The sequence below is a fragment of the Protopterus annectens genome, chromosome 11.part0, assembly GCF_019279795.1.
Source record: "Protopterus annectens isolate FY-2018-M chromosome 11.part0, PAN1.0, whole genome shotgun sequence".
In the NCBI taxonomy this organism is placed as follows: domain Eukaryota; kingdom Metazoa; phylum Chordata; order Ceratodontiformes; family Protopteridae; genus Protopterus; species Protopterus annectens.
The window spans coordinates 313926989-313944294 of NC_056745.1; positions in this window are offsets into that span (position 1 = coordinate 313926989).

Genomic DNA, 17306 nt, shown 5'->3' on the forward strand with positions numbered 1-17306 from the left:
TGGCACTTGCTCACTAAAGCAATTATATAAGTCAGCACTAAAAATTAAAAGGACTACACCCTCACTCCCCACTGGCCCTGGTTTTCAATTATTAAGGAATTCCCAGTATTATTCTAGCATGTCCAAAGGTCAGTTGTCAATCTCCTCTCCGTTCCAGCTGGTGAATCTGGGCAATGTTACAACTGCCTCATGTACACAGACAACCCTCTCCTCCTCCCAACAAATTCCAACACATGTGAGAGATGCAACCATATAGCCAAACTGGAGGCTAAGCTCTCTCAACTCAGTACTGGCATAACCAGTCAGGAGGAGAAGGAAACCACACTCACTACAATTCCAGTCTCACATAGACCTACCACGACAGCAAACCAAACACATAATCACACAAAAACATACTCGGAGGCTCTAAATAAAGATCTGCTGAAGCAGCAGAGTCCTCCAAAGCAGACACCCAAGCAGCCACTACCCCAAAACAAAACACATGCAACACATATCTCACAAAGCCAGTGTGCCAAACAGTCACAGCCCTTAAGACTAAACAACACACCTGATACACTTGTAATAGGTGACTCTATCGTCAGGCACACTGACGTTCCACTCACCAGGCTGAACAAAGAGAGGGTCACGGTGAGCAGCCTGTCGGGCGCTAGGATCCGCCACATAACACAAGCACTCAGGTCACTCCAAGGCAAGTACAAATATGACTCAGTCATTGTCCATGCTGGTGTGAATGACCTGAGATGTACCTCCCTGGACTACATGAAAAGAGACATAAAGGAGCTCTCTGAGCATGTAGCCCAGGCCGGTATGACCCTGACCTTGAGTAGCATCTTACCATCACCAAGAATGATGCCACAATATGAAGACAAGATGATCAATTTCAACAATTGGCTTAAGTACTGGTGTCATTCAAAGGGGATCCAATGCCTGTCAGCTTGGGATGATATGCTCGACAAGCCACGATGCTTCTCTAGGGACGGCTTGCACCTGTCACCCCTGGGCTTTCGGATATTGGCAAAGGCTCTTGCTACCCCCATAGTGCCTTTTTTTTAGGCAAGGCTCAAAAGACAAACCCACCTCCATAGGTATCACAAAGGATAAGAAACAAAGAGTAATGCTACTCAACGCCAGAAGTCTAAACCTCAAGATGCATGCACTCGAAACTCTCCTTAGCATGGAGAACATTGATATCTGTGCAGTAACAGAAACCTGGTTCAGGGCTCCCGAGAGCACCCCAGCACTACCAGGTTATACCTCATACCATGCTTTTCGGCCCCAAAACTTGGACAGAACCACAAAAGGAGGGGGAGTATCGATATTCATCAAAGATACCCACACCTCCAGGTTGGTGGCAAAGCACGAAGCATCAGAGACTATCCATGTGCAACTAACAGAGGGTAAAACTGCCTTCCAGTTTATAGCCTGCTACAGACCACCCTCCCAAACCCAGGAACCCCACTTGGCCTTCCTGAGAACACTGGAAAATATGAAGGTCTCTCCAAACACCATTATATTGGGCGACTTCAACTACCCAAACATAGACTGGGAGCATTACTCTAGCTCCAACACCCTAGCCCAAAGGTTCCTAGAATTTATAAACTCAAATGCTATGGAACAACTTGTTACCACTCCCACAAGAGGGGAAAACATAATGGACCTGATCATCACCAACATGGGGACTCTATGCTCCAGACCAGAAGTGTATCCCTCACTGGTAAGATCAGACCATAAACTAATCTCACTGGATATTCACATCCCGACCCCACCCCCTGCCCAGAAAACCACAGTGAAAAACTTCTCTAAAGCAAATTTCACACTCCTCAAAACTGAGGTGGAATCCTTCAAAGCCACCGGGCATGTGGAAAATATGGCCCAGACAGCAGAATCCTTTATAAACGCATTCTATGAACACCTTCAGGAATGCATGGATCATGCGATCCCAAATAAAACCAAGACCCAATCCTCCAAAGGCAGACGTCCTGTCTGGTGGACCCCAGCCATAAACAAACTATACAATAGAAGGAGGAAGCTACTAAATGATAGAGAAAAATCCCAAAAAGGGAAGGCATCACTGATCAGTATTAGCAAAAAACTACGGGCACACATAAAATTGTCTAAGGCCAGCTTCGAGAGAAAAATTGCACAGGACACTAAGGATAATCACAAGGCTTTCTTTAGTTATGTTAGGAACCTGGGTGGTAATTCCCAGATATGCTCAGAATTAGTCCAAAATGACAAAAAATACACCGAACCCACAGACATTGCCAACATCCTAGCTGACAGGTTCAGCGCAAACTTCCCCTCCCCACCAAAAGGGCAAATATCTATCCCAGCAGAGTGCTGCCCCCCTGACATCTCAGATGCTCAGGTAAGAGCCTCCCTCTCCAAAGCAAAAAACACAGCATCAATGGGACCAGATGGTGTCCCGGGCTGTGTCCTATATAAACTCCAAGAAGAGCTAAAGCCAAACATAAAACTACTGTTCAATCTCAGCCTTACTACAGGATATGTGCCCAAAGAGTGGCGTACAGCAACAGTGGTCCCTCTCCATAAAGGTGGTGCCTCAACGGATCCTGGAAACTATCGCCTCATAAGCCTGACTAGCTTGGTCTGCAAAGCTATGGAAAGGATCATCATGGACCTCATAAATAAAGATATTGGGAACCTACAAACACTGGATCCTACCCAGTTCGGCTTTGTTAAGGGCAGATCCTGCCTCTTAAACCTGGTTGATTTCTTTGAAACAGTCACCAAGGCGATTGCCGAGGGGAAGGTGGTCCACACAGCCTACCTGGACCTCGCAAAAGCCTTCGATACAATACCCCACTTGGGCATTATAGATAAGCTCACCAGCTTAAATATAAACCCCTATGTCACTAGATGGATTGCAAACTGGCTCAAGGACAGAATCCACATGGTTAGAATTGCTGGAGCCATGTCAGACTCCAAACCAGTTACAAGTGGTGTCCCACAAGGCTCAGTCCTGGGACCTCTCTTGTTTGGTATATATTTCTCGGAGGTACAGGCCAACACGGAAGGACTGTGGCTGACCAAGTTCGCAGATGACTGCAAACTGGGCGCCATAATCGACTCTCCAGCTGACACAAGCATCCACCAAAAGGGCCTCATAGAAGCAGACAACTGGTGCCAGAGCCATGGCCTCAAGCTAAATGCCAAAAAGTGTATAGTCATCCCCTTTGACAAAAACAAAGTGCCCACAAATTACCACATAGGTGGTAATCCATTAAGTACAGAAGAAGTAATTAGGGACCTGGGGACCCAAGTTGATAGCAATCTCTCATTTAACAACCACGTGGCCAAATGGTTAGAAAAACATTTTATATAGCCCACCTAATCATGAAGGGATTCACATCTAGATCAGGGGAGGTCATCGTGCCTCTTTACTCATCCCTCATCAGGCCCATAATTGAGTACAATGCCTCTTTTGGGATGTACCTTACCAGACACCTGCAGCAACTGGAAAGACCCCAAAAGTACCTCACCAAGAGGATCAAAGGGCTCAAACAGATGCCATATGCTGCCCGGTTAAAGAAACTCCAGCTCTACTCAGTGGCATACCACCTGTTCAGTGGCAATCTGTGCCTGACGTATAAAGCCATATCCAACCCAAAATTAATGGACATGCTGCACCTCAGAAAATCCAAATCCCATTGAGCTACGCGCTCGAGAGACTTGAACCTCAGCACTGAAATAAATAGGACATGCTGGAGGGACAGATTCATTACCCAGAGGCTCCCTTCACTCTGGAATAAAATCCCAGTCCAGGTTCGGCAGAGTCTCTCATTGACTCTCTTCAAGAGGAATCTTGATGAGTGGATGGGAAATCGTAGGTTTACCCCGGGTATCACTTCTGTGTCACTGTTAGACAGAGGCACAGTATACTAACCTCGAAAAAGGGCTTAGCAAAATAAATTTAAAATGGGTGGCGAAAGCCAAACACATTCTGGCTAGGCTTATAAATGCCCTGGGGCAGATAGCCTAGTGTGAACCTATGAACCTATGAACCCTGACCACAGATACATCTGAATAAAAACAAATGTGCAGTTTAACAACTTACTGGACATAACAATAAAACAATAATTAAAAAACTTAAGATAAGCAGAATATAGCAGATTAGTCATGCAAAACAGCAAAGGAAAACAAAACATTCAATATTTGTATACTAATGCACACTAAATAAGAGAAAGAGCAGAAAACAAAAATTAGCAGCACATTTTTTATCACTTATGTGAAAAGTTCCATTAAAATGAAAACTCAGATGAATACAACTGAAATTTGACTTTAAGCATAAAAGAAATTGCCATCCAAGGGAGGTAAAGCCACAAGAACACTGTTTAATGAGCGCTTTTGTTACAAACATAACACAGGAACTTTATCATATTAAACATTCACTCACCATTCATCACTCTTTTTTAAACGTTTCCATTGCCACCATGTGACCAAAAAGTTAATTACATGAATGCACAAATATTTCCTTTTAAACCACACAAATAAATGCATTAAAGCAACATTTTAATGAAACATATTAATTTATCTGCACACCAAAAATGCCATTCTTTACATAAAAGGTAATAAAAAGTAGTAACAAAATTATAATTTAGGCCTTTCAAGTGTTATTAATATTTTATACAAAACACGTATTTGATGATCTGATTTAATGTTAAAGAACAAATTGAGTTGGAGAGAAATTAACACAAATAGAGATGATTAAAAATGAAAGAGAGATATAGCAGTTGATTAGAACTTAGATAAATACTTAAGAGTGAGAAATGATACAAGAGGGATTTGTGTTTTGAAACAGAATGTAGGTTAGGAAGCAAAAACCTGCATATAGATGTATTAAAAAGTAGTTTTTGGTACTTACATTTAAGATATTAGCCTGTGATTGAGCAGGAGCATTTTAAAGAGTTATTGAGGTATTATTTAAGATGTCTTTTAAAAAAAATTTGCTTTATGTATAGCGCTACAATCTGGAGATGTCGCAGGAGTAAAGTGAGATACTAACAGTATCACTAGATCTGGTAGTGAATAAAAGTGATTTATTATGAGGCTGTATATCACTAGATTCGGTAGTGAATAAAAGTGATTTATTACAAGGCTGTATATCACTAGATTCGGTAGTGAATAAAAGTGGTTTATTACGAGGCTGTATATCACTCGATTCGGTAGTGAATAAAAGTGATTTATTACAAGCCTGTATATTACTAGATTCGGTAGTGAATAAAAGTGATTTATTATGAAGCTGTATATCACTAGATTCGGAACTGAATAAAAGTGATTTATTACAAGGCTGTATATTACTAGATTTGGTAGTGAATAAAAGTGATTTATTATGAGGCTGTATATCACTAGATTTGGTAGTGAATAAAAGTGATTTATTATGAGGCTGTATATCACTAGATCCGGTAGTGAATAAAAGTGATTTATTACAAAGCTATATATCACTAGATTCGGTAGTGAATAAAAGTGATTTATTATGAGGCTGTATATCACTACATTCGGTAGTGAATAAAAGTGATTTATTACAAAGCTGTATATCACTAGATTCAGTAGTGAATAAAAGTGATTTATTACAAGGCTGTATATCACTAAATTTGGTAGTGAATAAAAGTGATTTATTATGAGGCTGTATATCACTAGTTTCGGTAATGAATAAAAGTGATTTATTTTGAGATTGTATATCACTAGATTCGGTAGTGAATAAAAGTGATTTATTATGAGGCTGTAGTTCCCTGGATGGGGAATAATATTTTATTGGGTTTTGTAGTGTTAGACAGATTTTTGGTTGATATTTTAGGTTTTAGGTAATAAGTAGTTGTGAGTAGGTAAGACATTGTAGGAGCTCTAGCCAGTGTAGTTACTTTAAGGCTAAGCAGTGTTAACTTTTTGTAGGTAGATTGATGGGAAATCAAGCAACTTTGATGTAACAGCTGCTAGTTTCAATTTTGGGGTGTTTGGCTTAGTGAGGATGGGGGAGGCATAAAGTAGAGATGACAGTAAGTGGTTTTTCTAGAGATGTAGTGAGATAGTGTTTACTTCTGTCTAATAAACTAAGTTTTTGGTGTTTTCTAACACCTTGGAGAATGTGTAGATCAAATTTTAGGTATTTGTCTATTGTGACTACCAGTAGCTTTGATTAGTATATTATTTGTGTTCTGGTGTTATTTTCATTGAGTATTTTGAAAGATTGTTTTTGATCTGAGAAATGTTTTGGAGTGAAGAGCATTATTTATTATTATTGTTTTAAGAATTTAGAAGAAGGTATGATTTTCTTAGCTACATTGGTGAGGTCATTAAGTTTTGAGAGGGTTGGATCATAGCAGATGAGTGTGGCATCATCTGAATATTGTATTATGGTTGCATGTTTGGGAGCTATGTGATTTTTACTTATAAAGATATTCAATAAGAGGGGGCCAAGAATAGAACCCTGTGGGACTCCAGTGGAGACAGATAGAAAAGGCAGAAAGTCATGGAGCCATTTTACTGCCTGCTGTCTATGGGATAGCTAGGAAACCATGACAGGGCTGAGTAGTTGAGGTTGAGGGATGAAAGTTTTGTAAACAGATTTTGGTGAAGGATGTTGTTGAATGCTTTTGATAGGTCAAAAAATAGATTATACTAAGTGGCCATAATTTCTCACATGGTTTATGGTATTTGTGAAGCTGGGAAGGGCTGTAGGGGTATAATGTTTTTGGGGTGAAAACCATGTTGTGTGTTGGAGAGATTATTATTATTATTGATGAGATATTTTAAGAGTTGTGAATGGGTAATTTTTTTCCAGGATTTTTGAAGGGATGTTAAGATATTTATAGGTCTACAGTTGGTGAATTTTGTAGATATGCCCCCTTTGTGCACAGGGGTATTTTTCATTGTGGCTTTGTTTTCACCAACTATTGTTAAAAACATTGTTCCTCTACCAGTTTCATTACTGTACCTGTTGTTGCAGTAACTGTGAGAAGACAGTAAGTAATTTTTCCAGTTGTGTCCCTGAAGAAGACTATTTTCTCATAATCATTTTGAATGGTTGTCTGTTTAGCATGAAGATGCTGTCTTGTGTGTTTTTTTAAGTGTATACCTGTTCTCTAAAGGGGAGTTTTCTTGTTAAAGGGGAACATGGGCCTTGTTTTCTTATCTTGAATACTGGTGCATCCAGAAGATGTTTCTCTTTCAGTGTGGGAAGCCATCCTAGTTTTTGTTGAATATTGCCTTGATGGCTATGTGCATTGGCTAGTAAAGTAGATCTGCATATTTTGTTTACTGCAGTCTGAAGGATTTGGCACTATGAGCAGGATGAAAGGTCAGAAGGGGAGCCTGTATTCCAGTTTGAGTAAACATATATTCTTGCCTATGACTGTGCATGCTGTGGGAGTCAGTTAATGAGATAATTTATAACAGAGTTTTAGTCGAGAAGGGACTTTATTGACTATTACGTCAGTATGTATAGAGTTGTCACTTCACAGTAAGATGTTGTCCTGTTCGATTCTCAGCTAGAGCATCTTCTGTGTGGAGACATGCGTGAATGGGCATACCTTCGCTGAAGGTTGTGCATCAGGGCCATCAACTCGGCATGTAAAAAAAAATCTACTGCCAATCATTAGCGGACCGGAGTTCCGCTGTGGCAACCCCTAACCGGGAAAAGCCGAAAGACACAACATATCAGTATGTATAGAAAAGTTTAGAGAATGATTAAGGGCTAGTCCTAGATATTTGTATTCATCAACTATATGGATGATGTTGTTTATATTGTAATAATATTAGCAGCTGGCATGTGTGGCATACAAATAACATAGCGGTAGTTTTGTTGTGATCTATTAGTTTATTGTCTGAAGCCCATTGGCAAAACTTAGAGAAGGATTGCTGTAGTTTAAGTTGTAGTTTAGGAATTGCCTTATCTGCATTAAGAAAGAGAATCTCATATAGCCACAATTAAGGACACAACTAAAGTAAGCCAAGAGGAAGCTACTATCTGTAATAGGGATATGCCTTCTGAAAACATCAATGCAATAGTCATTTCTAAATTAAACATTAAAGACTGTAGGAAAAGCATACTGACAAGGAAAAGTTCAGTTTAAAACCACTGTGGGTACAAACCATAAGTAGAGAAAGAACATTTCCTAAGAATATGCAGGTTAAGATGTTAGCATTCAGTTGGTTGCCATTGGCAAACAACAGTATATTTAGACCATCTAGTCAAAAACAGAGAAATTTAAATAGTTATATTATAATGTACGTGCAGAAGTTGCTCTTAAAAACACATTTTCAACTGTTCAAATGAAATACACTAACAAGTAAGCTCAGTGTAGAAATACTGCAGGCATAAACAGAAAGCAGTAAAATAACAAATTGCCCAGAGAATGCACATGTTAAGAAGTTGGATTCAAGCAGCGACAAGCAATAACATCTTAAAACAATGTAACAAAAACTGGAGATGTGTACAGTTGCTAGTATTCATCTGTGCCCACATTATTGGACATAGTATTGAGTTACTAATGAGGCTGACCTCTCAAGGAGCTGGAGGCCACATTGTAAAGGGCATGTGTCCATTTAGGGCCAAATGGGATCCAGAGATGAAAAAGCAAGGAATCCATGAAGTTCAGCCAGAGGCTATATGGAGTCAGGAAGGCAGGTAGCAAAAACGGAGATATCTAAATAAAGTTTTAATATCATAAGCTAAAGTTAGGTATTTCTTTAAAACAAGACAGCACACACAGTAAAAATAAACATAAAGACATTCATATGGAGATGGATCTCACATTTCTTTTTCTCCTCCAGCCACAGGTAGCAGTATGTGCAATAATAATTCAAGTTTTATTCAGATGTGAACCTTGTCAAGATTTGCTTGGGGTTGCCTCACCCATACTTAAGAATGACCTATTAAAAAACACAGCAAGTAGTAGATCAGTGTTCCCTACTATAATGACAACAATGCAACATTTTTTTTCTCATTTACTGGTAGGAAACTTGTGTCCCGAAAACACAAAGGAGACATGAAAGGTTACATCACTATCTTGCCCCTGTGCCTAAGCAGAAGGAGGAGAAGAAGACTATGCTAACACTTAACTGGATAAGGGGTTGTTGCTGTTGTGGCAAAAGAAGAGGAAAATGTTTCACTACACTAAACCATTACAAGAAACCATTGGAAGTTCCGTTCAGCACAATCAAATACCTTGCAAAAAAAAAGAGATAAAGATTGCCATTGGTTCTCACCTGAAATATGCCATTTGGCAAACATTTGGTCATACTTTCACTAGGTCAACTGTTTGCTATGTCCCTTTCTCAGAACATTGTTAATTACAGCGTATCAGTTAAGGGCAAGTGCCTCAGTCATAGGCTAAATATTTTTGCAAGTATTTCACAACTAACTGGAGATGCGATATGGGTAGCAAAGGTATTTAGCTGCTTAGATCATTAGCATGTTTCTCTTTCTTGCATAGTACTATACTATGTGCAAAATTAGATGCATCTAGAAGAACCTAGGCCAGACAGTACAGCTTCTGAAGTTTTGCAGCAACTAGGTATTTATACTTTTTATCAAAGTTAACTGATAGACCACCACAGCTGTGGACTTTTTTCTGCTGCCTGATTGCATGCCACACTAACAATTTTCTGAAAGTGACATTTCTTTTCAGTATTCTGTTACACAAATTTTGAAATATCACAAAATGTAAGTGTCAGAATGGATTTTTATATTGTAGAATTATTTCAGATGTTTATGCTGCAGGACAAGGCTCTGAGAGACAGTTTATGTAACACATGAGCAACATTAGTTTGTCTCTGTATTATGATTTTATTGACATAAGATTGACATACCCCCGGAATTACTAATCCTCCGTGTAAGACTTAATAAGTCTTACTAGGAGGCTGCAGTTGAATGGTTAGATGTCAGCGTGCTATGAATATTCATGAGGGCACGCTGACTCAACCGTAACTCTTACACGGACTGAATAGGAAAGCAGGGGGCGTGTCTGACTGCCGAGCAGTCTAAATGTGCACACCCCTGCAAGGTTTTAAAAAGCATAATGTCAACACACAAGAGTGAGTTCGCTCAAATGTACTTGCACCCAACACCACACTCCCTGACACTGTAAACCCCCATCACACTTATATAAAGTAAATAATTATATATATTTTTTAAAATCCACGATATAGCTGCCTGTATTTGCGCGTGTGTGCGCGGGTGTGCTCATTGCTTAGCTACAGTTAGCAAGTCTGACATGGAAGAGCATAAGAAAGATTGTTTATACAAATCACACGAAATAGCAATAGTGTAATGGTACAGCGTTCGCACAAAGAAGAGGCATTCACGGTTTGAGTCCCACCACTCCCTTTTGCATTTATTTTTTAAATCAGTATATGGAATAATACCTAACATATATGTTTAAACATAACTAAAAAGCAGTGAAATGGCCAATGTATCAGTGAATAAAATAAATATTTTAAAGGATCCCAATATAAAATTGCCTGCAGTTAAGCAGTGCTTCACCCAGTGCAATATAGTTGCCCCTGGGTAACTCGCGCTTTACCCAGCCCAAAATAGTTGCCCATAGCTAAATAGCACTTTACCCAGCACAAAATAGTTGCCCATAGCTAAATAGCGCTTTACCCAGTGCAATCATTTTGCGCAGAGGTGCACACCGCGCCAACCAGGGCACCGGGGAGCAACGTAGAGCTAAGTTGCTTAAACGCAGCCACACCCCCTAGCCTGTCTAGACAGTATTAAAATAAAAGAATGACAAGGTTCGAACCCAGGACCCTGTGCATCATAATCAAAGTACAGAACCACTAAGCCATGACAACATAGGGAAAGCAGCCACTATTAACATTCATATACTTACGAATGGCAGTTTAACCATTACTAAGCAGGTCTGCAGTCAGCCGAGAATTTTACAAAATGGCAAATCACAAAAAAGTGCGGGGAACACGGCATATTTAAGCCCCATAGGTGGGAATACTCGCCATAACTGATTGTAGCACACATTTGCAGTCAGAATGGCAGGTGTAGGAGATGGTTCACGCTTCCGAGTGCAACGTTGAGGCATCGAGGAGTCCAAATACATGGTTTGGCTCCTTGTCCACTGTCACGAGTCAAGACTCCTGCAGGGCCAGTTCCAAGGGACGGAGTACAAAGCAGAGGCTTGGAACCGGTTAGCTCGTGACCTCACCAGTGCCACAGGTGTTTTCCGGACTGGTGAGCAGGTCTGTCACCACCATGCAGACCTGAAGAGATGAAAGCAGGACTGCCTGAACCAGTGGATACAGGAGGCCCGTGGGATGCAGGATGCCCCACAACTCAGTATGTAGCCATGGAATGCAGTATGCAAGAATTGATAATGGAGTATGTATAATGGATAGGTATGTTTCAATATCCCTTCATTTACTTTACAGCTGCAGGTGACCCTGTTACGAATCAGCAAGCCTATGCTGATAGGCTGCTAAGGTTGCGCCACCAGGCAGGTTAGTGATTATTCTGCATGTATTGCTATATAAAATATTTTTTGAGAGCATGAAAGAATGTGTTGTAGTCCAATAAAACAGCCATAGAATTGCCTGAATAAGTCCTCTGCATGTACAGCCAGATAAAAAAGTCAGAGAGGCAGAAAAACAGTGTAGTAACCCATTAAGAAAGGTAACATATGTCTGGAATAATATCTCTGCAGGCACTTTCATATAACGTAAGTGAGTGAGCCTGAAAAAAGATTATTCTAACCTATTAATAAAGGTATAATATGTCTTGAACATGTCTGCCACAAACACTGTTAAAACAAATAAAGGAGTGAGCCTGTGGAAAAGTGTGCAATGTCATTAATAAAGGTCTAAAACCCAGAGTGTGCCTGTGTCACAGAGTCTGAAATGTTGTTGTACCCTTGCATTATACAAACAGTACTGTTTGAAAATGTGCTGGCTACCCAGAGTTATTCAGTCCCATATAAAGTGGGTGATGGAAGTGCTAGTGGCTGTGAAACATATATACAGTCCACAATAGTCAGTTACTGGCTGACATGAATAAGTAAACCTGGCACACATGTAGCATGTAATTATTCACCAGAAATGTGAGTGTGTGTTAAGAAATGGAGGGTTCTGTACAAATCGAAGTGAAAATGTCATGTGAAAACATCACAGATATGTAGATAAAGAAATATAAATGCAAACAAGAAATATGTAGCAGTAACATCTACATCCTGGACAGTTAGTATGTCAGATATAGGTCAGGCATATATTGAACTAGCCAAACCCATGACACAACCTAATGTATGGTGGCAAGTGTAATAATACAGGTAGGGGATATAGACTTGCAGTCACTGGGAATGTAGTGTAGACTAAAAGGTCATTATAAGATGTTAACCGATTTTTTTTTCTGCATCCTACCATATGTGCATAAACCATGCAATTCCACACCTCAATGGGTATGTGTAACCTTAAATATTTGTTGGGACATATGTCCTTTTGTTATATAAATATTTGCATTGATGTTGATGCATGTGCCCTGTTCAAACACCACATTCATGGTGGCCTGTTGCTACCAAACAACCTTGCATGCTGTTGGAATATCCACTGTTCTTCAATATATGTATGTGTTATGCTTTCTGTTCAACTGTTGGAACCTTGGTGTGTTGAGTTAATGGGAATATTACTGCATGCTGTTACAACTAATCTGGAATGCTGTTGTTTATGTTGTAATTAAACACACCTAATTACAGAACATATGGGAAGGCTGGTCCCAGCGGACCCACCTGTCCCTCCTCAGTTGGTGAGTGCACCTGGCACCAGCAGCTCCGGTTCCCAGCCCGGGTTCCCCTCCTCTGTTGGTCCTGTGCCACCTTCGGGTGGAAGCGCTGCAGGGGATGGGGCTTGTCCCCCCTGTGCAAGCGTGGGCGGAGAAGGGCCACCTGTCACCCTTCGAAGGGTCCGGGCTGTGGTGCGTAGGGAGATCCAGCGTTCAAGTCGCTGATCCCCTACGCCAGCTTAAGGTGAGAGTGGCGCGTCTCTCGGGTGAGCCTGCCCGTCCTACTCAGCCACCAGCACAGCCACGCTCGGGGCTGTGAAGGTGCAGTGGTGACTGCCTATGGGTGGGGATCTCAGTCCCACTGTTACCATCTGTGGGCTCATGGGCTTGCGATTTCCAAACAACCTTCTCCATCAATTGTGTTCATCCACCCCATGTGTCAAACTCCGCCCCTGTATGCGTCTTGTTTGTCTTGTCTGTTTACCTCCCCAACCTACCTCCCCAAATATACCTACATCCTCTACCTCACATTCCACTCTCACCTGAAAAAAAAAAATAAAAAAAAGGCAATCTGTTCCCACAAAAAAATTATGCCCCATACATAGCTGCCCAATTCGCACACATGTCCACTGGACATGTAAACTGATAATTCTAATTGGCAGTACAACATATTTAAAAAAAAAAAAAAAAAAAAGGAACAAGAGTCCAGTGCCACAATGAAAGTGCAACAGTCTATTTTAATAACTTGAAAAAGCTGAATTAATGAGCGCTTTTGTCTGAGACACAGACTTCTTCAGATGAAAGCACTGGTGCCAAAAACCTAGTTAAATACATTTTTCCTAATACAATAATTGCCAATCAATTAAACAATACACTTTCCAAATACATTTTTAAAGAAACATTCAAACATCTACTCTCAGTAGAAAATATATGTATTGCATTATACTGCATATTGAATTCCAAACATCTCTTCTACTTATTAAAATAAAATAGACATAATGAACAACCAACTATTAAAATTTGAAGAATATTATGTTATAAAAACATCAAATAAAATCTAACATATATTACTTGGAATCCACCTTATATTGCATGCTATTGTTCATCCAATACAATCAGATCTGGCTGTTAAAATAGATTTGATACTTATATATTCATTTAAACCTGGTGGCATATTCGACCTAAGCCTAAATTGCCATTTAAGCTCTTTATTAAGCAAAAAAGTTTTAAAATTACCCCTTCCCCTGAAATTATTTTCTTTTAATAAGTCAATAATACCAAACCTGTAACCATTAAAAATCGGACAGGTTGAACCATGCTTATATAAAGCATTGGTGACTTTGCCTGTTTTAATATCATATTGATGTTCGTACATACGTTCTTTTAAAGACCTTTCTGTTTTCCCTATGTAAAATGCACAACATGATTTACATAGAGCTAAATAAACAACCATTTTGGTTTTACAGTTCCCTTTACAGAATTTAACCAAACTATTTAATCCATTATTTAACTTTATTGTAGGTTCACTATAAATCATGGAACACATATTACAATTTCCACAGGCAGTAGTTGCTCTAAATATTATAGAATTTGTATTAATATGCTCAAATGTCCTTTTGAAATTTCTACCAACTTTATATGTAAATATAGGTTTGTTTCCCACCCCATTAAACACTTCTTTGTTAGTTTTAAATATGTTCCAATGTGAATTCAAAGTTTGTGTGAACACATCTGAAAAAGTATCATATTGTATGATACAAGCTCCTTTGAAATTTTTTCTTTCTATAACCTCAGCATTACCCATTAATGGTTGCCCCAAAAGAGCCTTATATTTAACACCCCACCCTGAATATACCTCATTTAATACTTCCTTAATCATATTAATGGGATAACCCCTTTCTACAAACACGTTGCCAAGAAAGGTAAAGGCCCCCCTGAGGTCACCATGTTCAGAGGTCATTCTTGCGATCCTCACCGCCTGACCCTTAACAATACTTTTCTTTTGCACAGTAGGGTGATTGCTTGAATAATGTAGGTAGCTATTGCACCATGTGTTTTTTCTATAAATATTGGACTTAAAACCTTTTGAGGTTTTACAAATAGTGACATCTAAATAATTTATACTCACATCATTAGAATGATGTGTAAATTTTAAAAAAGATGTACATGAATTCAAATATAACATAAAATCTTCTAGACCATCTGGTGTTCCATACCATAAGACAAAGATGTCGTCCAAAAATCTTAAATATAGTCCAATATTTGAAAAGAAAGGACAATCAAACACATATCTATTTTCCCATTCAAGGAGAACCAAGTTGGCGAACACGGGTGCGCAAGCCGCACCCATAGCAACTCCGCTAATTTGTTGGTAATATTCTCCTTGAAAATGGATATAATTTGAATCTAATACTACTTCCATAAGTTCCAAAATTAAAGTTCTGATGAAGCTCAACTTATGTGAGTGAAAGCGCTAAACTGTTATTGGATTAAACACGTTTTTTATCTGTTACAACGTTTTATTGCAGTGGATTTATTTATCGCTCTCTCAGCTTTTGTTGGAACTGTTTGCCTGCCAAGACCTGAGGGTTTTTTTCAGTGTGTTTTTTGGTTACGGAGTTTTCTTACACGCTGATATCTGGTTCTTCAACATATAAAGTTGGTAGAAATTTCAAAAGGACATTTGAGCATATTAATACAAATTCTATAATATTTAGAGCAACTACTGCCTGTGGAAATTGTAATATGTGTTCCATGATTTATAGTGAACCTACAATAAAGTTAAATAATGGATTAAATAGTTTGGTTAAGTTCTGTAAAGGGAACTGTAAAACCAAAATGGTTGTTTATTTAGCTCTATGTAAATCATGTTGTGCATTTTACATAGGGAAAACAGAAAGGTCTTTAAAAGAACATATGTACGAACACCAATATGATATTAAAACAGGCAAAGTCACCAATGCTTTATATAAGCATGGTTCAACCTGTCCATTTTTTAATGGTTACAGGTTTGGTATTATTGACTTAGTAAAAGAAAATTTCAGGGGAAGGGGTAATTTTAAAACTTTTTTGCTTAATAAAGAGCTTAAATGGCAACTTAGGCTTAGGGTGAATATGCCACCAGGTTTAAATGAATATATAAGTATCAAATCTATTTTAACAGCCAGAGCTGATTGTATTGGATGAACAATAGCATGCAATATAAGGTGGATTCCAAGTAATATATGTTAGATTTTATTTGATGTTTTTATAACATAATATTCTTCAAATTTTAATAGTTGGTTGTTCATTATGTTTATTTTATTTTAATAAGTAGAAGAGATGTTTGGAATTCAATATGCAGTATAATGCAATACATATATTTTCTACTAAGAGTAGATGTTTGAATGTTTCTTTAAAAATGTATTTAGAAGGTGCATTGTTTAATTGATTGGTGATTATTGTATTAGGAAAAATGTATTTAACTAGGTTTTTGGCACCAGTGCTTTCATCTGAAGAAGTCTGTGTCTCAGGCGAAAGCGCTCATTAATTCAGCTTTTTCAAGTTATTAAAATAGACTGTTGCACTTTCATTGTGGCACTGGACTCTTGTTCGTTTTTTTTTTTTTCTTGGATTTGATATTAGTTATTTTGGTGATTTCATTTGTTTAATTGGAGTACAACATATTTTGTTGTCCTCACCCCTCTCTCAGGGCTGGAAGGTTTCAAATTTCACACCAAATTTCATACATATGCACAGCTGTTGCTGGTAAAGAAATGGGCAGCTATGGACCTTCCCTACACCCATCCTGCACATCCAGAGCTGGTTTCCCTACTGTCTTTCCCTCTTTGTGCCCCCTTTTTCACCACTTTCCTATCTCCCCATTTCTTTTCTTTAAAAGAAATTAGCGTGGGGGTTAGCGGTAGTAAGCACTTTTAAGCAGTAGTTAGCTGGGGTGCGCGAGTGTGAGCTTGTGTGCGCTTAGCTAAGCATTGCTAAGCATCGCGCAAACCCACTTACAACTGCTTAAAAGTGCCTTAGTCACTCTGTATGACAAGGCCCTTGTACTGCTCAGCAGCAAAATAAAATACCCTTGTCAGTCTCGAACCCGGGACCTTGGACTCATCAGTCTGCATGAAGTACCACTACACCACAGCAGATATACTATAACTTAGTGCTGACAGCAATATATCATGCATTACCATGAGTCAATGTAAAGGGAAAATAGGAATGGCATAACACAAATCTTGTTCTGTGGGCCTTAACCAGCAGGTGTTGTGGAATTGCATGATATGACTGTTTAAAGAGAATCAGCCATGCTAGTAGGGAATAAGGTCACAGTAGCACCTTACAAACCCCACTCAGTATCAGAGCAAGATAAACACTGGCATATTTGCATAGGTCACATGCCAGACCTCCCAACAGTGACTGCTCTACAGTGATGACCCTGATTTGTAAACAAATGTTAGCTGTGCCCCTCTGACTCCCTGTGAAATGTACTAACAGTAGGCAGAAAGGTGTGGAATCTCACTTAATGACAAATGTCAATAAGTGAGAGTAGACACTGCTTGCAAGTCAGAAA